The 20,571-nt window shown below is 38.2% G+C and overlaps 1 pseudogene across 1 annotated transcript in view; it reads left to right on the plus strand.

Annotated features, from left to right (window-relative positions):
• The window catches only part of LOC309621122 (melanoma-associated antigen B16 pseudogene), a 416,880-nt pseudogene that overhangs the window by 170,448 nt on the left and 225,861 nt on the right, over positions 1-20,571 (plus strand). The gene's annotated exons all lie outside the window — the stretch shown is intronic.

Below are 20,571 nucleotides of genomic sequence, written 5' to 3' on the forward strand. Positions count from 1 at the left end.
CACTTAGGTTGCTTCCACATCCTGGCTATTGTAAATAGAGCTGCAGTGAACATTGTGGTACATGACTCTTTTTGAATTATGGTTTTCTCAGGGTATATGCCCAGTAGTGGGATTGCTGGGTCGTATGGTAGTTCTATTTTTAATTTTTTAAGGAACCTCCATGCTGTTCTCCATAGTGGCTGTATCAATTTTCTTTCCCACCAACAGTGCAAGAGGGTTCCCTGTTCTCCACACCCTCTAAAGCATTTATTGTTTGTACACTTTTTGATGATGGCCATTCTGGCTGGTGTGAGGTGATACCTCACTGTAGTTTTGATTTGCATTTCTCTAATGATTAGTGATGTTGAGCAACCTTTCATGTGTTTGTTGGCAATCTGTATATCTTCTTTGGAGAAATGTCTATTTAGGTCTTCTGCCCATTTTTGGATTGGGTTGTTTGTTTTTTTGATATTGAGCTGCATGAACTGCTTGTAAATTTTGGAGATTAATCCTTTGTCAGTTGCTTCATTTGCAAATATTTTCTCCCATTCTGAGGGTTGTCTTTTCATCTTGCTTATGGTTTCCTTTGTTGTGCAAGAGCTTTTAAGTTTCATTAGGTCCCATTTGTTTATTTTTGTTTTTATTTCCATTTCTCTAGGAGGTGGGTCAAAAAGGATCTGGCTGTGATTTATGTCATAGAGTGTTCTGCCTAGGTTTTCCTCTAGGAGTTTTATAGTGTCTGGCCTTACGTTTAGGTCTTTAATCCATTTTGAGTTTATTTTTGTGTATGGTGTTAGGGAGTGTTCTAATTTCATTCTTTTACATGGAGATGTCCAGTTTTCCCAGCACCATTGATTGAAGAGGATGTCTTTTCTCCATTGTAAACTCTTGCCTCCTTTATCAAAGATAAGGTGACCATATGTGCGTGGGTTTATCTCTGGGCTTTCTATCCTGTTCCATTGATCTATATTTCAGTTTTTGTGCCAGTACCATACTGTCTTGATTACTGTAGCTTTGTAGTATAGTCTGAAGTCAGGGAGCCTGATTCCTCCAGCTCCGTTTTTCTTTCTCAAGATTTCTTTGGCTATTCAGGGTCTTTTGTGTTTCCATATGAATTGTGAAATTTTTTGTTCTAGTTCTGTGAAAAATGCCAGTGGTGTTTTGATAGGGATTGCATTGAATCTGTAGACTGCTTTGGGTAGTATAGTCATTTTCACAATATTGATTCTTCCAATGCAATAACATGGTATATCTCTCCATCTGTTTGTATCATCTTTAATTTCTTTCATCAGTGAATTATAGTTTTTTGCATAGAGGTCTTTTTTGTCTGCTGAGGTAGATTTATTCCTAGGTATTTTATTCTTTTAGTTGCAATGGTAAATGGGAGTGTTTCCTTAATTTCTCTTTCAGATTTTTCATCATTAGTGTATAGGAATGCAAGAGATTTCTGTGCATTAATTTTGTATCCTGCTGCTTTACCAAATTCATTGATTAGCTCTAGTAGTTTTCTGGTGGCATGTTAAGGGTTCTCTATGTATAGTATCACATCATCTGCAAACAGTGACAGCTTTACTTCTTCTTTTCCGATTTGGATTCCTTTTATTTCTGTTTTCTTCTCTGATTGCTGTGGCTAAAACTTCCAAAACTATGTTGAATAATAATGGTGAGAGTGGGCAACCTTCTCTTGTTCCTGATCTTAGTGGAAATGGTTTTAGTTTTTCACCATTGAGAATGATGTTGGCTGTGGGTTTGTCATATATGGCCTTTATTATGTTGAGGTAAGTTCCCTCTATGCCTACTTTCTGGAGGGTTTTTATCATAAATGGGTGTTGAATTTTGTCAAAAGCTTTTTCTGCATCTATTGAGATGATCATATGGTTTTTCTCCTTCAATTTGTTAATATGGTGTATCAAGTTGATTGATTTGCGTATACTGAAGAAACCTTGCATTCCTGGGATGAACCCCACTTGATCATGGTGTATGATCCTTTTAATGTGCTGTTGGATTCTGTTTGCTAGTATTTTGTTGAGGATTTTTGCATCTATGCTCATCAATGCTCTTGGCCTTTAGTTTTCTTTCTTTGTGACATCTTTGTCTGGTTTTGGTATCAGGGTGATGGTGGCCTCGTAGAATGAGTTTGGGAGTGTTCCTCCCTCTGCCATATTTTGGAAGAGTTTGAGAAGGATAGGTGTTAGCTCTTCTCTAAATGTTTGATAGAATTCGCCTGTGAAGCCATCTGGTCCTGGGCTTTTGTTTGTTGGAAGATTTTTAATCACAGTCTCAATTTCAGTGCTAGTGATTGGTCTGTTTATATTTTCTTTTTATTCCTGGTTCAGTCTTGGAAGGTTGTGCTTTTCTAAGAATTTGTCCATTTCTTCCAGATTGTCCATTTTATTGGCATATAGTTGCTTGTAGTAATCTCTCATGATCCTTTGTATGTCTGCAGTGTCAGTTGTTACTTCTCCTTTTTCCGTTCTAATTCTGTTGATTTGAGTCTTCTCCCTTTTTCTCTTGACGAGTCTGGCTAATGGTTTATCAATTTTGTTTATCTTCTCAAGGAGCCAGCTTTTAGTTTTATTGATCTTTGCTATTGTTTCCTTCATTTCTTTTTCATTTATTTCTGATCTGATCTTTATGATTTCTTTCCTTCTGCAACCTTTGGGGTTTTTTTGTTCTTCCTTCTCTTATTGCTTTTGATGTAAGATTATGTTGTTTATTGGAGATGTTTCTTGTTTCTTGAGGTCGGATTGTATTGCTATAAACTTCCCTCTTAGAACTGCTTTTGCTGCATCCCATAGGTTTTGGGTCATCGTGTTTTCATTGTCATTTGGTTCTAGATATTTTTTGGTTTCCTCAATGATTTCTTCAGTGATCTCTTGGTTATTAAGTAGTGTATTGTTTAGCCTCAATGTATTTGTATTTTTTACACATTTTTTCCTGTAATTGATATCTAGTCAAATAGCGTTGTGGTCGGAAAAGATACTTGATACGATTTCAATTTTCTAAAATTTACCAAGGCTTGATTTGTTACACAAGATATGATGTATCCTGGAGAATGTTCCATGAGCACTTGAGATGAAAGTGTATTCTGTTGTTTTTGGGTGGAATGTCCTATAAATATCAGTTAAGCCCATCTTGTTTAATGTATCACTTAAAGCTTGTGTTTCCTTATTTATTTTCATTTTGGTTGATCTTTCCATTGGTGAAAGTGGGGTGCTAAAGTCCCCTACTATGATTGTGTTACTGTCGATTTCACCTTTTATGGCTGTTAGCATTTGCCTTATGTATTGAGGTGCTCCTATGTTGGGTGCATAAGTATTTACAATTGTTATATCTTCTTCTTGGATGGATCCCTTGATCATTATGTAGTGTCCTTTGTCTCTTGTAATAGTCTTTATTTTAACGTCTATTTTGTCTGATATGAGAATTGCTACTCCAGCTTTCTTTTGATTTCCATTTGCATGGAATATCTTCTTCCACCCCCTCTCTTTCAGTCTGTATGTGTCCCTAGATCTGAAGTGGGTCTCTTGTAGACAGCATATATATGGGTCTTGTTTTTGTATCCATTCAGCCAGTCTATGTCTTTTGGTTGGAGCATTTAATCCATTTACATTTAAGGTAATTATCGATATGTATGTTCCTATTCCCATTTTCTTAGTTGTTTTGGGTTTGTTATTGTAGGTCTTTCCCTTCTCTTGTGTTTCCTGCCTAGAGAAGTTCCTTTAGCATTTGTTGTAAAGCTGATTTGGTGGTGCTGAATTCTCTTAGCTTTTGCTTTTCTGTAAAGATTTTAACTTCTCCGTTGAATCTGAATGAGGTCCTTGCTGGGTAGAGTAATCTTGGTTGTAGGTTTTTCCCTTTCATCACTTTAAATATGTCCTGCCACTCCCTTCTGGCTTGCAGAGTTTCTGCTGAAAGATCAGCTGTTAACCTGATGGGGATTCCCTTGTATGTTATTTGTTATTTTTCTCTTGCTGCTTTTAATATTTTTTCTTTGTATTTAATTTTTGATAGTTTGATTAATATGTATCTTGGCGTGTTTCTCCTTGGATTTATCCTGTATGGGACTCTCTGTGCTTCCTGGACTTTATTAACTATTTCCTTTCCCATATTAGGGAAGTTTTCAACTCTAATCTCTTGAAATATTTTCTCAGACCCTTTCTTTTTCTTTTCTTCTGGGACCCCTATAATTCGAATGTTGGTGCGTTTAATGTTGCCCAAGAGGTCTCTGAGACTGTTCTCAATTCTTTTCATTCTTTTTTCTTTATTCTGCTCTGCAGTAGTTATTTCCACTATTTTATCTTGCAGGTCACTTATCCATTCTTCTGCTTCAGTGATTCTGCTATTGATTCCTTCTAGAGAATTTTAAATTTCATTTATTGTGTTATTCAACATTGTTTGTTTGCTGTTTAGTTCTTCTAGGTCCTTGTTAAACCTTTCTTATATTTTTTCCATTCCATTTTCAAGATTTTGTACCATCTTTTCTATTATTATTCTGAATTCTTTTTCAGGTAGACTGACTATTTCCTCTTCATTTGTGTGGTCTGGTGGGTTTTTACCTTGCTCCTTTATCTGCTGTGTGTTTCTCTGTGTTCTCATTTTGCTTAACTTACTGTGTTTGGGGTCTCCTTTTCACAGGCTGCAGGTTCGTAGTTCCCATTGTTTTTGCTGTCTGCCCCCCAGTGGCTAAGTTTGGTTCAGTGGGTTGTGTAGGCTTCCTGGTGGAGAGGACTGGTGCCTGTGTTCTGGTGGATGATGCTGGATCTTATCTTTCTGGTGCGCAGGACCGTGTCCAGTGGTGTGTTTTGGGGTGTCTGTGGCCTTATTATGATTTTAGGCAGCCTCTCTGCTAATGGGTGGGGTTGTGTTCCTGTCTTGCTAGTTGTTTGGCATAGGGTGTCCAGCATTGTAGCTTGCTGGTCGTTGAGTGGAGATGGGTCTTAGCATTGAGATGGAGATCTCTGGGAGAGCTTTCAGTGTTTGATATTCCATGGAGCTGGGAGGTCTCTTGTGGACCAGTGTCCTGAACTCGGCTCTCCCACTTCAGAGGCAGAGGCCTGACACCCGGCCAGAGCACCAAGGCCCTGTCAGGCACACGGCTTGGAAGAAAAGGGAGAAAACAAGAAAGAAAGAAAGGAATAAAATGAAATAAAATAAAGTTATTAAAATAAAAAATGATTATTAAAAATAAAAAAATTAAAAAGCAGTATAAAAAGAAAAAAAAAAGAAAGAGAGCAACCAAACCAAAAAACAAATCTACCAATGATAACAAGCGCTAAAAACTATACTAAAAAAAAAAGAAAGAAACAACAACAGCAACAACAAAAGAAACGGACAGACCGAACCCTAGGACATATGGTAAAAGCAAAGCTATACAGACAAAATCACACAAAGAAGCATACACATACATACTCACAAAAAGAGAAAAAGGAAAAAAACATATATATTGTTGCTCCCAAAGTCGACCACCTCAATTTTGAAATGATTCGTTGTCTATTTAGGTATTCCACAAATGCAGGATACATGAAGTTGATTGTGGAGATTTAATCCACTGCTCCTGAGGCTGCTGGGAGAGATTTCCTTTTTCTTCTTTGTTTGCACAGCTCCTGGGGTTCAGCTTTGGATTTGGCCCTGCCTCTGCGTGTAGGTCGCCTGAGGGTGTCTGTTCTTCGCTCAGACAGGACGGGGTTAAAGGAGCGGCTGATTATGTTTCTCTTGCTCACTCAGGCCGGGGGGAGGGAGGGGTACGAATGTGGGGCGAGCCTGCAGCAGCAGAGGCTGACGTGACGTTGCAACAGCCCGAGGCATGCTGTGTGTTCTCCTAGGGAAGTTGTCCATGGATCATGGGACCCTGGCAGTTGCGGACTGCGCAGGCTCCCGGGGGGTTGTGGATAGTGACCTGTGCCTGCACACAGGATTCTTGGTGGCTGCAGCAGCAGCGTTAGAGTTTCATACCCATCTCTGTTGTCTGAGCTGATAGCCACAGCTCGCACCCATCTCTGGAGCTTGTTTAAGTGGTGCTCTGCCTTCTGTGGGCAGACAGGGAAGGAATCCCCTCTCCTCGCACCCCCTGAAACAGTGGTCTCTTGCCTCTTAGGCAGGTCCAGACTTTTTCCTGGACTCCCTCCCGGCTGGCTGTGGCACACTAGCCCCCTTCAGGCTGTGTTCACGCAGCCAACCCCAGTCCTCTCCCTGGGATCCGACCTCCGAAGCCGGAGCCTCAGCTCCCAGCCCCCGCCCGTCCCAGCGGGTGAGCAGACAAGCCTCTCGGGCTGGTGAGTGCTGGTCGGCACCAATCCTCTGTGCGGGAATCTCTCCGCTTTGCCTTCTGCACCCCTGTTGCTGCGCTCTCCTCCGTGGCTCCGAAGCTCCCCCCACCCTGCCACCCCCCAACCCCCCGTTAGTCTCCGCCAGTGAAGGGGCTCCCTAGTGTGTGGAAACTTTTCCTCCTTCATGGCTCCCTCCCAGAGGTGCAGGTCCCATCCCTATTCTTCTGTCTCTGTGTTTTCTTTTTTCTTTTGCCTTATCCAGGTACGTGGGGTGTTTCTTGCCTTTTGGGAGGTCTGAGGTCTTCTACCAGCGTTTAGTAGGTGTTCTGTAGGAGTTGTTCCACATGTAGATGTATTTCTGATGTACTTGTGGGGAGGAGGGTGATCTCCACATCTTACTCTTCTGTATTATTCTTAATTAATATTTAATACTCTTAGTATGAAAACAAAATGACATTTGTTTGATTCTGGTAAAGAGAGAGATTTTTTATTGATAGATAAGAAGAGAGTTTTGAGAATAATATCATGTATAGTAGAAGTTCTTGAATAGAACCTTATCATCAGCTTGTAGGAAAAATGAGAGGGCTGAGTGAGGTTTTTCAGGCATGGGTGAATCACTCTCTAACTAATCTTCAAGTCATAAATATTTACCTGTAAATGTTTAAGCACTTCATTTATGAGACATTTTCATAGACAGGATCATAACAATTTTTACACCAGACTCTTGTCTTCTAACATTCTCTTACATTTGCTAACAAGGAGAGTTAAATCCTTATTATTCAATACAGCAAAAACTTGACTTCTTTGATTTTTTTTTCATAACTTCAGTTGCAGAAAGTAGTTTAACTAATACATTTAAGTTATGGCATGCTACACTATCATTTGTCCACTTCAGCAGCATTTTCCTCTTGTTTCCCTATCTCGAGCCCCAAAATCTCTTTCCTATTTTCCTCCATTAAACAAATATTCACTGTAGTTTGACATCTTGAATATGCTTATAAAATGCATAGTGGTGATTTATGCTTGTATGACTTTTCTTTTATACATTTTATAGAGTCTAGCTTTATTTCTCCCTAAAGACTGAACCAATTAAACCCAAAGTAAGCAGACCATCACTAAGCCAGACCAAGATCTTTGGTCTTAGCAAGCCTTTATACTTTTTGATTGAGGCAACTAAAAATTATTTGTCCATGTGGGTTATAGCAGTATACTTTAAAACTGAAAATAATTATTTATTTATAAATTCATTTAGAAATGTTTCTGACTTTTCAGACCTCCCAAAGAAGTATCAGAGGCCCCCATGTTTTTGGGGACCAACCTTAAGAATCACTGAGGGCTTCCCTGGTGGTGCAGTGGTTAAGAATCTGCCTGCCAATGCAGGGGACCAGGGTTCGTGCCCTGGTCTGGGAAGATCCCACATGCTGTGGAACAGCTAAGCCCGTGTGCCACAGCTACTGAGCCTGTGCTTTAGAGCCCACAAGCCACAACTACTGAGCCTACGTGCCACAACTCCTGAAACCCACATGCCTAGAGCCCGTGCTCCGCAATAAGAGAAGTGAACACAGTGAGAAGCCCGCGCACCACAACGAAGAGTAGCTCCCACTCACTGTGACTAGAGAAAGCCCGCGCATGGCAATGAAGACCCAATGCAGCCAGAAAGAAATAAAGATAAATTTTTAAAAAAATCACTGAACTAAGTAATCAATTCTATCTCCAGTTACCATATCTTACATTTTGACACACAGGTCTGGTTATAAGCTCTCCTTTCTATTCCATTGATCTATTTATTTCTCGACCTTTGGTTGTATAGATGAGAGGAGACAAACTATGGATTATGTAAAAGTTACAACATACCAAAATTGAACCCTATGTTTCAGAATTGTTATGTGACCACTGTGATTTACCTGTCACCTCTGGGCATCAGTTCACTAACCTGTAAATTAGGAGACAAAGGAGATGTTTCTTAAATACTTCCCTGTTCTCTCATTCTAATTAACATCATAACTCACTGAACACTGAGCAAAATATTTATCTTGCCTTCAACTCACCAGTTGCCATTTCCTTTTGAATATTAATTTATTTTTAACTTTAATGTTAATTTGCATAGATAGGTGTTCTGAGGATTAAATATATTAAGACATAAAACACTTAGAACAGTAGCTGGCAAAATAAGCCAGACACAGGAAGACAAAGACTATATGATCTCCCTTTAGATTCTACAATCTAAAAAACTTGAAATCATAGAACCAGAGAGTAGAATGGTGGTTGACAGGGGCTGGAGGGTGGGGGAAATGGGGAAATGTTTGTCAAATGGTGTAAGCTTTCTTTTATAAGATGAGTAAATTCTGGGAGTCTAATGAACAGCATGGTGATTATAGTTAGTAGTACTGTGTAGACCTCAAGAAAAATGCACAATGTAAGAGTTATAGGTTTAAGTTTTATTCAGGGTCTTACTGAGGACTATAGCCTGAGAGACAGCCTCTCAGTAGCTCTGAGGGCACTGCTCCAAAGAGGTAGGAGAGAAAACATCTTATATGTGATTTTTGGCTAGGGAATCCATGCAGTCAAACATGCATCTTGATAAAAGATTACTGGTATTCACAAAGAACAGATATCTCAATTTAATGACTTTAGTGCTTTTCTATGTATGAGAAGATATAAGAATCTGGGTTCATTAAAATTCTTCCTGAGATATGCATTGAACTATCTATGGGGCCTGTTTTTCCAAAGCACAGAGTGCCTCATCCTGTTTTTCATCTTGAATTCCTCTCAGAGTGCACTGTTGGTGGGCAACTGCAGTGGATTATGACTTAGTCCTTGTAGAACTGGGTCATGAGCAAAGCTCTTTGTTTTTCTTTGTTTACAACAGTATTATATACTTTGAAATTTGCTAAGAGAGCAAATCTTAAGTGTTTTCACCACACACACACACAAATAGTAACTGTGTGAGGTGACGGATATGTTTAATTATGAAGTAGAAGAACACACCACTATCACCAATTGAATATTAGGAAATACTCCAGTTCTTCCCTCCTATGTGTCTTTCTCCTTTGATTTACACTACTACCACACTCACACAGAACACTTCAATTCTGACACTTCTGGTCACTAAATGTGGAGTGTTTTCCAAGCGATTCTCACAAGCAGGTTGTGTGCCCTACAATTTACAGTAAGTCCCTTACATACAAACAAGTTCCGTTCTGAGAGTGCATTCGTAAGTCCAATTTGTTTGTAAGTCCAACAAAGTTAGCCTAGGTACCCAGCTAACACAATCGGCTATATAGTACTGTAGTAGGTTTATAATACTTTTCACACAAATAATACATAAAAAACAAACACAAAAAATAAACATTTTAAATCTTACAGTACAGCACCTTGAAAAGTACAGTAGTGCAGTACAACAGCTGGCATACAAGGGCTGGCATCGAGTGAACAGGCAAGAAGAGTTACTGACTGGAGGAGGGAGAGGAGGTGGGAGATGATAGAGCTGAAGGATCGTCAGCAATAGGAGACGGAGGGCAAGCTGCAATCACTCACGCCTGACATTGATGGAACGCACGTTCACATCTTTGAAAGTTCACAACTTGAAGGTTCGTATGTAGGGGACTTACTGTAGCTCAGTTCTGACACTATCTACCTAGAGTGGCTCACAGAATTCAGGAAAACTGTTGACTTTACTGTTTACTACTTTATTAAAAAAGGATTCGATAAAGGATACAGGTGAACATCCAGATGGAAAAGATTCTTAAGGCCAGCCATGTGTGGAGGGGTGTGGAGCTTCCACTGCCCTCTCTGAGCACGCCACTGTCCCCGAACCTCCACTTGTTCACCAATCTGGAAGCTCTCCTAAACCTGTTCTTTTGGGCTTTTTGGAGGCTTTGTTACATGGGCATGATTGATTAAATCATTAGCCATTGACAGTTGATTCTACCTCCAGCCTTCTCCCTTCCCTGAAGGTCATGGAAGGTGGGACTGAAAGTTCCAATCCTCTAATTTTGGTTGGTTTCCTGGCAACCAACCCCCATTCCCTAGGTTACTCAAGGGCTTTCCAAAAGTCACTTCATTAACATAACAAAAGACTCCTTGATTGCTCTTATCATAGAAAATTCCAAGGGTTTTAGGAGCCCTGTGCCAGGAAAGGGGTTGAAGACCCAATACATGTTTCTTTTTACCAATCATAATATCATAATTAACTTGATCGTGATAATCATTTCACAGTGTACATGTATATTAAATCATCACATTGTACATGTTAAAAAATCACATTGTACAACCTAGAAATATACAATTTTTATTTGTCAACCATATCTCAGTGAAGTTGGAAAAAAATAAAATAAGAACTATAATTGGCATATACTATGTTCTGAGGAGTGTAGGGGAGGGAAATTTGCTACCCCAAAATGTTTCTTTGGCATGTGAATTATTTCTAGCTAAAAACAATCAAGGCCCAAGAGACTCAGGAAGAAAATTTGACTTTTCCCCTAACTGCCTAAAGAATGTAGATAGAGGACCGTTCCAGCAAGGGAACTGGTACCATAGATAACTATAGTATGAACTAAGTTTGTAGACAGGGAGGATCCTAGCAAAGTCTGTTATAATTCCTCTCTGTGTCCCGTTGTTTCTGCATGGCACAGCAAACATTTGTTTACCAAACATTTGCTTTTCCATCTCTATGTCTGTTGCCTTCCTCCCTTTTGAGGTCCCAAACCACTCCTCCCAACACCCTCTTTTGTCTTTAGCTGAAGATGGTATTTAACATGAAGTTTTCAGCCACAGTGATGAGTTACTTAATTCTTCAGGGTCTCTCCCATGTATACGTGCTACTAAATTTTTGTTTGATTTTCTCCTGTTAACTGTCTCATGTCAATTTAATTTTTAGACCAGTCAGAAGAACCTAGAAGGATACAGAAAAAATTCTTCCTCCTCCACAGTAGATATCAGATATTATTTTTGTTGTTCTCAATGATGTTATTATAATCACACAACTTGGAAACATCTGTCCAGGAGGGTGAAGTTAGAAGGTCTCACTCATGAACCTCACCATTTTTTAATGCATTATATAAATCAATGATATTACATATTGTCAATTTCACAACTCAGTAGAGTCATATCCCCAGGTACTTGTATGTGTAATTAAATTAAACCTAATTTATCTCTCACTGAAACTAAAACTATGTATTTCCATCATGAAACAAAGGTCTTTTCCTTTAAATATTACTAAAGTGTATTTGAAATAACATTTTCTATAAGTATGAACATTCTAGGAAATAATTTCTCAGCATGCAGTGAGATTTAGTGAAAAAAAAATAGTGAAATGTATAGCTTAGTTAATAGTGATATACCAATGTTAACTTACTAGTTTTTTTATGCTTTATTTTTTAAAAATATTTATTTATTTATTTTGGCTGCTCCTGGTCTTAGTTGCAGCATGCGGTCTCTTAGTTGTGGCATGTGGTCTCTTACTTGTGGCATGCAAACTCTTAGTTGCATCCCTTAACTTACTAGTTTTTGATAAAGGTACCATAGTTATATAAGGTACTTACATTTGGGAAAACTGGGTGAAAGGTAGACAGGGAACACTGGACTATCTTTACAACTTTTCTGTAAATCTAAAGTTATTTTTTAAAAAACAATCATAATTTGTCCCCAGCCTCTGTGCCTGATATAGGTACTTAATAATGATTTGAGGAATAAGCAGAAGTACACCTGGTCCTATTTCTTTATGTATACTCTTCTCTTTCCTCCCTTTTTAAGAGGTTCTTCCCTTCTATACCTTTAGTTTTTAGAGGCAAACAGAGAGGCAGTCATGGGCACTCCCAGTGGCACTCAAACTAAGGATAGCTCACCATGATACCCTCCTCCACCAAAGCTTGGTATATGAGAAATAGCATAGCTTTAGAACCACACATACATCGGTCCATGTTTCAGATTAGCCTTTTTTTGTGATCATAAGAAGGCATTTAACTTCTCTGGGTCTCAGTTGCATTACCTTTAAATATAGGAATTATATTTGTTCTGCAGAGCTGATGTGAAAATCAGATAAGATACATAATTGATTGGCAAATAGTAGGTATGTAATGTTAGTTGCCTTTCCTTTGGGTTTTATGTTGATTCCAGGGAGATGGCTTTATTCTTGGGGAGGAATGACTGTTGTTCATTATGAGGCTGGAACAACGACAATGTGGATCTTTGGGAAACAGTGGATTCCCTGCCCAAGTATAGGAGATGGAATGTCAGCCTCCCAGCATACCCAAGCTAGATTAGCCAAATGAGGCAAAATGAGAAGGGGCTGCAGTGTTCCTGCATTGTGCTGTCCTGGTTCTATTAGTCCATTCATTACTTCATTCATGAATCAAACACTCCATATACTTGGGTGCCTCCTGTATCCAGGCCAGGGGATAGGTGCTGAGAGTTAGTGGTAAACAGACTCGGCCACTGCCCTCACAGAGCTTTCAGCGTAGTTTATGGATGGAGGTGGAGGGATAGACAGGCACAGATCACAGTAGCCCTAATTGTGATAAGGGCTGTGAATTAAAAGTGTGGGCTGTGAGAAGGAATAACAGGGGGATCTAGCATGTCCTGGGGGATGGGAGGGTTTCCCTAAGGAAGTGGCATTGAAACTGATTTATAAAAGACAAACGGGAGTTGGCCAGATGTTAATGGATGAATTCTAGACATAGAGAAGATAATTTTATCCATTAAATACAATGGATGTCTTAGGACTATAAGGCTGAATTCTTTCACGAAACTCTGGTTGAGAAAGGCTGCTATAATGCAAAATAAATGGCACAATAATGATTTACCATGAATTAACCAAACAGTAGTTACTGGCCAGCATTTTGATCTCAACTTTACTATTAACCAGCCATGTATCATTAGACAACTCACCTAACCACTTTTAACCTATTTCCTCAACTGAAATATCAGTGAAATTAACAAATGACCATTAATAAATTTTCTAACTATGATCATTTATAAATGGGGGAAATAATGGTACTTGTCTCACAGTGGTATAAATTCCAAGTGAAATAACGTATAATAGTGTTTAACAAGGAGCCAGTCACATAGTAAGACTCAAATAATTGTTAACGTTTTCTTGTTGTCTGTTATTTATACTTCTGCAAAAGATATTCGATATCTCAAATATACCCAGGAGTGAATATTACATACTAAAACCAGTAAATTCTCCAAAGAAGAAGCAGTAACTAAGTTTTTTTTCAAGATAGGTATACCTGTATGTTCTTGTTTCCATACTTGCTGTCAGTCCAGCCCAGAAATTAAAGATTCCAAGGCAGTAATAGACTTCCTTATCAAGTTCAAAATTCTCAAAATGGGTTAAAATTACTCTTTCCTCACTTATGTATTACAGCACTCAAAGGGCTTTGTTCTTCAGAATAAGCACATTCATTGTTGATGTTTTGCATCTTTTTCTTTTTTTCCTTTCATGGTAGAACACATATTTTTACCCCCAAGTGAGGCCTGTTTTTAGTAAAAGAGAAGAGCTCAAAAGAAAGAAAAGATGTTTTGTCCTTGATGTTTGCCTGTGATCTCACAGCTGCATAGAAGACAGCTTAATTCAAAGCACATAATCAGAGCTTTGAAAATTAAGTAGAAGATATTAAGTAAATTTAAGCTTCCTTCTTTTTTGTTTGTTCACTCTGTTTTGAATCTTTGGATGGTGTATTAGTAAGGGTTCTCCAGGGAAACAGTCTGAAGTCTGCTGAAGAATTCTCTCTTGCTCAGGGAAGCCAATCTTTTTCCACTATTCAGGCCTTCAGCTGAACGGATGACACTCATCCACATTTCGGAGGTCAATCCGCTTGCTCAAAGTTTAATCTCATCCAAAACCACCCTCCAAATTGACACACAAAATTAACCATCACAGGTAGTATGTAATAGGAAATACAGTTTGCAACATTTATTTCAAAGGAATATGCAGCATAGAATTTTGTAATGTAAAGCCTGATATTTCTTAATTCTTATTCCATTCTTGACTTGCTGAATGATGAAGATGCAGTCATATGCATCTTGGAGGATCCTCAGATATAGATGAGCATTTAAAGTTAGATTAAATGAGATTGCCAAGAGAGTAAACATAGATAGAGAAAAGAACAGATCTGAGACCTGAGCTCCAAAGCTTTTTTCAACATAATTTAGAGGTCAAGGAATTCCAACCAAGTTAACAGAAGCAGCAACAAATGAGGTAGTAGGATAAAATAAGGCTGTGTTGTGACCTGGTTGCCAAATAGTTTCAAGAAGGAGTGATCAATAGTGTGAAATGCTACAAGAGGAAAGATGGGAACTGAGTAATGGTCCTTGGATTTAAAAATGAAGACATAACAACAGATAACCTTACAAGAGCAATTTCTGCGAGTGGTAGAAATGAGAGAACTGTGGAGTCATCCAGTTCTGGGACAGTTGGTATCCCTATCCTTATTTGGTTTTCTCAATTTTATTTTTTGACCACCTGGCATATAAGAAGCTCTTTGACAGAGGGGTTAATCTCTCAAGATATGTTTAGAAACCCTGCATACCACATCTCTCCTTGGAGAGTCATGAAGCAAATGAGCATATTTAAATGACCTGAGAAATCCAAAAATAAACCCATTTACCTCCATGCCATCTAGAAAACTTATTTCCTATAAAGCTTGTGTGTGTGTGTGTGTGTTTATGTGTGTGTGTGTATTAGATCCGTGATTTTTGACCTATGAATGTGAGCTGAGAATCAAAAAACATAGTTATCTTTGGAGTAAAATATCAATATTAGACCCAAAGAATGTATGAATTCATGCCATAAGAAAATAATATAGGTGCATGCTTTATAAAATACTATCAAATACAATGTTTATCTTATGTATTTTTCTACATATATAGACTATAATTTTTGGAGCAGATTTAGCTTCACAGCAAAATTGAGGAGAAAGTATAGAGAATTCCCACATATTCCCTCCCCTTCCCCCCAGCACCGCCTCCTGTACCATCAACATCCTACACCAGAGTGGTACATTTGTTACAATGAATGAACTAACACTGATTCATCATTATCACCCAAAGTCCATAGTTTACATTAGGGTTCACACTTAGTATTGGACACTATGGGTTTGGACAAATTCTATGGGTTTGGACAAATGTATAATGACATGATTCTACCAGTATGGTATCATACAGAATAGCTTCACTGCCCTAAACACCCCCTGTGCCCCACCTAGTCATCCCTCCCCCCCCCTTAAAAATTCTGACACTTATCTTTTTACTGTTTCCATAGTTATGCTTTTTCCAGAATGTCATAGTTGGAATCATACAGTATGTAACCTTTTAAAATTGGCTTCTGTCACTTAGTAATATTCATTATTACTTCCTCCATGTGTTTCTATGGCTTGATAGCTAATTTCTTTTAGCACTGGATGTACCACAGTTTATTTAAGCATTCATCTACTGAAGGATATCTTGGTTGCTTCCAACTTTTGGTAATTATGAATAAAGCTGCTATAAACATCTGTGTGCAAGTTTTTGTGTGGACATATTTTAACTCATTTGGGTAAATACCAAGAAGTGTGATTGTTTGGTCTTGTGGTAATATTATGTTTAGTTTTGTAAGAAACTGTCAAACTGTCTTCCAAAGTGGCTCTACCATTTTGCATTCCCACCAGCAATGAGTGAGAGTTCCTGTTGCTTCACATCCTCATCAGCATTTGGTATTGTCAGTGTTTTGGATTTTAGCCATTCTAATAGGTATGTGATGGTATCTCACTGTTTTAATTTGCAATTTCCTAATGAAGTACAATGTTGAGCATCTTTTCATGTGCTTATTTGCCATCTGTATATCATCTTTGGTAAGGTATTATCTTCTGTATTTTAAAAATGAAAACTAAAAGTAACAGAAAAACATTGAAAAAATAATTTTGAAAACAAAGGTGCTTCCTCATAAAGACTTAAAATCAATAAACAATTACCAAATGTTTATTTCTTATGACACACATTTAGTGTTATGGGAGATAGCAACATAATAAAACAGCTGCTGTGAATCCCCTGGAAATGGTGGTTAATGGAGTATTCATTACTTTATCAATTAACCAAAGTAAAGCTCTACAGAGCCTCCAGTAAGAAAAGACTGGGTCATAGGTAAACCAGTGCCGATCAATTTATTGAAACCATCCTATCTTAGGCTATTGACTTCATTCAAGTGAGTCAGTCAAAATTTTAAAAACTTTAAAAAAATCCTTTCACTTTTTAAAAAAATTTTATTGGAGTATAGTTGATTTACAATGTTCTGTTAGTTTGAGGTGTACAGCAAAGTGAATCAGCTATACATATACATATATCCACTCTTTTTTTCTTTTTTTTTTAGATTCTTCTCCCATATAGGCCTTAAACTGTCTCTCTAGCTTCTATGAGACATTTTCCACTCAAATGTGATGAATTGACTCCACATTACAGTGAGATTCAACAGATACAGTAAGGATGTCTAATTTACTAAACAAGGACTAAGAGAGAGAAGTTTTACAGGAATCTGTGATGACTTTGGAAATAGCAGTTAAAATAACTTAGTCTCACTTAGTGTACATGTGGCTCTGGGAATGGTAGTGAAAAGGATGAGACTGGAAGGGGAGTAATGAGGGCCTCTAATTCCAAAATGAAATAAATAAATAAATAAATATATATATATATATATATGCATAACATAAAATAAAATGAAATGGGGACCTACTCACATAGAAAATATGAACCAGAAAAGTTGTGTCACTGAGGAATTAGAACATGGGATGATAGAATGTCATCCCTTTGTTTTCTCCTTATTCTCATCATGTTTGCTATTGTGATCACATAACCTTCAGATACTCTCCACACTTAAATCATCTCCTTTAATTGGTGGTTCCTGGTGGGCAGGGTTTGTAAATAGTTGATGAAAGCTCTGTATGACTAGTGATTGGTTCAGAGAAGCTTCAGGAGTCTTAGGGATGAGTCAGACAGAAGGTGAGATTATGAGTGGTTATGGGAAAGCCTGAGTATGGAATGAGCCTCCACTTAATATCAGGGCACTGCTTTAGAAGAAATAATCTGACATCAACACTTTCCTCAAAGGAAGAAGTTATGGAGATACCATACTAAAGTCTAAAAAAATGCGAAACAGCTTTGAGAAATATTTTCACCAACAATATGCTGTATGGGGTAATTATGCTGTACAGAGTAATTATGCATTTTAATGCTATGAACTGAATTTCATATCTGAAGGTAGTTATTGATCGAAGAGTGAAAGGACATTTGTATGGTTCCTTTTGTCACTGTTCTGTATTGTTCTTTCCTATCTCTCAGGCTGCAGCACATTTTTGTCATCCTTTGAAGATGTGGCAGCTTCATGAAAACAATCTATTGAACTGTCTGAATCACATGTTGTCTTTCCTAGAGAATAGTAGAAAAGGAACAGATACCTAAGTGCCATTTGGAAGACATACTCACTATTTAAATTAAGTTTGATAAAGTAATGAGCAGCTTGAAGGAAGAGTAACACATTTGTCAGCCCCCTTGGTGCCCCAGAATGGCAATGGTATCCAGAATTGGTGCTGAGCAGGAACATGAGGGGAGTGGGTGGAGGAAGAAAGAGATGGTTACTCCCTGAAGCCCTTGGGATAGACAAGGGGCCTTTAGCTTGGCAAGACATCCCCTCAATTAATTCTTAATGTTATTCTAGGAGATCACCTTCAAGGCTGTATTTTCTTAGGTTATACTAGAAATCACTTATCATTCATTTTTGGGTGTTTTGAGAGTCAAGAATTTTAAGCATAGAGGCTAGATCAAAAACCTTCAGACAGTGGCTATTGACAGCTTGTTTCCCCAGTTAGTTTCCGAGTAGTTGAGCGGTGTTGTGGGAAGATCTTGGACCTTGGAGCAGGAGATGTGATCCAAGAACTTGGTCCCCTATGTACTAGACCTGGTTAACTGGGACAAAATACCAGCCCTTGCTGAGACTCAGCCTTCTCGTCTATAAAGTGAGAGTGTTTCTCATACCTATCTCATAGAATCATGGAGAAATGCATGAGATAGTGTGAGAGAAAGCCATTTGTACAAGGTAAAACACCACACGAGTACTCATTAAAATTTGTTTTAAAAACTGCTATAAAGCAGGACAAAGATCTGACCAGTATACAGACCTGATCTGCCCAGAAAAAATGAGACAATTTAATTTAGACAGTTATGGTGCTTGTTTTGTAATTTTTGTTTCATCTCCTCTTTTCAAGGGCAAACTGATGACTTTCTTTGCATACTATACTCATTCTCTTTGCTAATCTTTAATTCACATTCTCCCAGGGACCCTAACTTCTGTAACTCACTGTCTAGACATCTGAATGACTTTCTTTCATCCTTGGTCTTCTAATACTATCAGTAAAATGTAATTGCTACCAAGATCTCAAGGAACAGTCTACTAATCGATGATAAGTGATACCAATATTCACTGTCATTGTGTACGAACAAGGTGATGCTTTGCCAAAATGCCTTAAAATGGAAGGAAGTGCAATGTTAGAAGGCGCTTCAAGGATTCTTCCTGCTACTGTTTTGGCCTTCAGTCAAGAAAATATTTAAATCAGTCTTAAACACAGATGGTAATTTCATTTTGATGGACCCAAAAGAAAACAGATTACACACACACACACACACACACATACACACACACACACACTCATAAACTTTTCAGTAATTAACAATTCTACAGATAAAAAAATTACAATGTTTATGCCTAAATGATATGCAAATTATGAGGCCATGTATATCACTATACCTAAGAAATTATGTTAATTTTTAACAGACTTTACTTTTTAGAGCAGTTTTAGGTTCACAGCAAAATTGAGTGGAAGGTACAGAGATTTTCCATATAACCCCTGCCACCATATGTGCATAGTCTCCTCCCATTATCAACATCTACATGGTATTTTTATGAACATATCGAAAGCAGAAAAATAGAAGGGATGATTTTAAGAAGGAATAAGAGATCATAGAGGGACAATTCGGGGGCAAAAATGATTGAAGGGAAATAAAAGGGGAGAAACGTTTGATACAATATCAGAATGATAATTAAGCAGGGGTGTGGAACTTTCTGTTTTATCTCCTTTTACACATGCGGTCTTGTGTTTTAATGGTTCTTATCTGAGGATGCATGTCCTCCCTGAGAATGTGATAGATATAAGATTCTAAATATACTAGCCAGTGCTCATTTCGTCCAAGCCCAGCTCACCGGTGCCAGTGACATTGCTTCTACCTACATCATAGAACTTAGTTACATTTGTTGTATATTTATGTGCTCATATTTATGTATTCTTGGCCAAGCTCTGAAGTTGTGGAGGCTCAATGGTGTGTCTTATTCTTTTTATATTCCCCATTACACTAACTCAGCCTTCTGAATGAAGGATGCACCTAGAAATTTCCTGGGGAAATGGTCACGAGACTAGATAGACCTATAAGGTATAGGAACTTGGAGGTCATCTTAGCAGAAGGAGAAGTGAAGGAGCCCAGAGTGCACAGGGAAGGATGCAGAGAGAGCCACCAGGATGTCCGAGGGGATGCTGGCCCTTCTCAGTGCATCCAAGCATGAGGAGGTGCAGGAAGACGGTATGTCTCATGACTGGCAATGTTAACCTAGATCCATTAGTTCAGGTGGTATCTGTCAGGTTCCATTACTGTGAAGGTATCATTTCCTCCTTTTTATTAATATGTATCTTGTGTAGAGAAACTTTAAAACTAGGCAAATATCCTGTTTCTTGTCATACTTTGTCCTATTAATTTTAGCATCCAATAATGATTTTCTGGGGCTTACCTAATGGATATTATCTATTTCCATCATTTCTTAGCCAACTATTAATTAGAATTCTACTGTCAAGAAGAGATATCTCTTCTTCACTCTTTATTTTATGGTTTGGTTTCAAAGAAGGTAAGACATTAGAATTCATCAAACATGTTAGAAAGACCAATTTATAAAAATATTAAATCAAACGCTTTCTAATGACTCACTTTCCTTGATTTCCACACATGTGTGTGTGTTGCGGGGAGCAGCTGTGACATGTACATGTTCCTTGGACATAAAGGACCATTTGTTCTCATGGTCATGACTGACAAAGAAGAAATTAATGCCACAGGTTTGACATACCCAAAGGGAAGTACAGCACAGTAATGCAGACCTCCTATTGGGTGACATCACATAACACAGTGAGAGACACAAGCCCAGCATGTTATATCCCAACACAGTCAGCAGGCAAAATTAAAAAAAAAAAAAAAAAAAGAACAGTTCTTTGGGAAAAAATAGAATAAAGTAAACTTTGGGGCCTCAGAAAAC

Source organism: Balaenoptera borealis (genome assembly GCF_965194805.1).
Source record: "Balaenoptera borealis genome assembly, chromosome: X".
Lineage (NCBI taxonomy): Eukaryota > Metazoa > Chordata > Mammalia > Artiodactyla > Balaenopteridae > Balaenoptera > Balaenoptera borealis.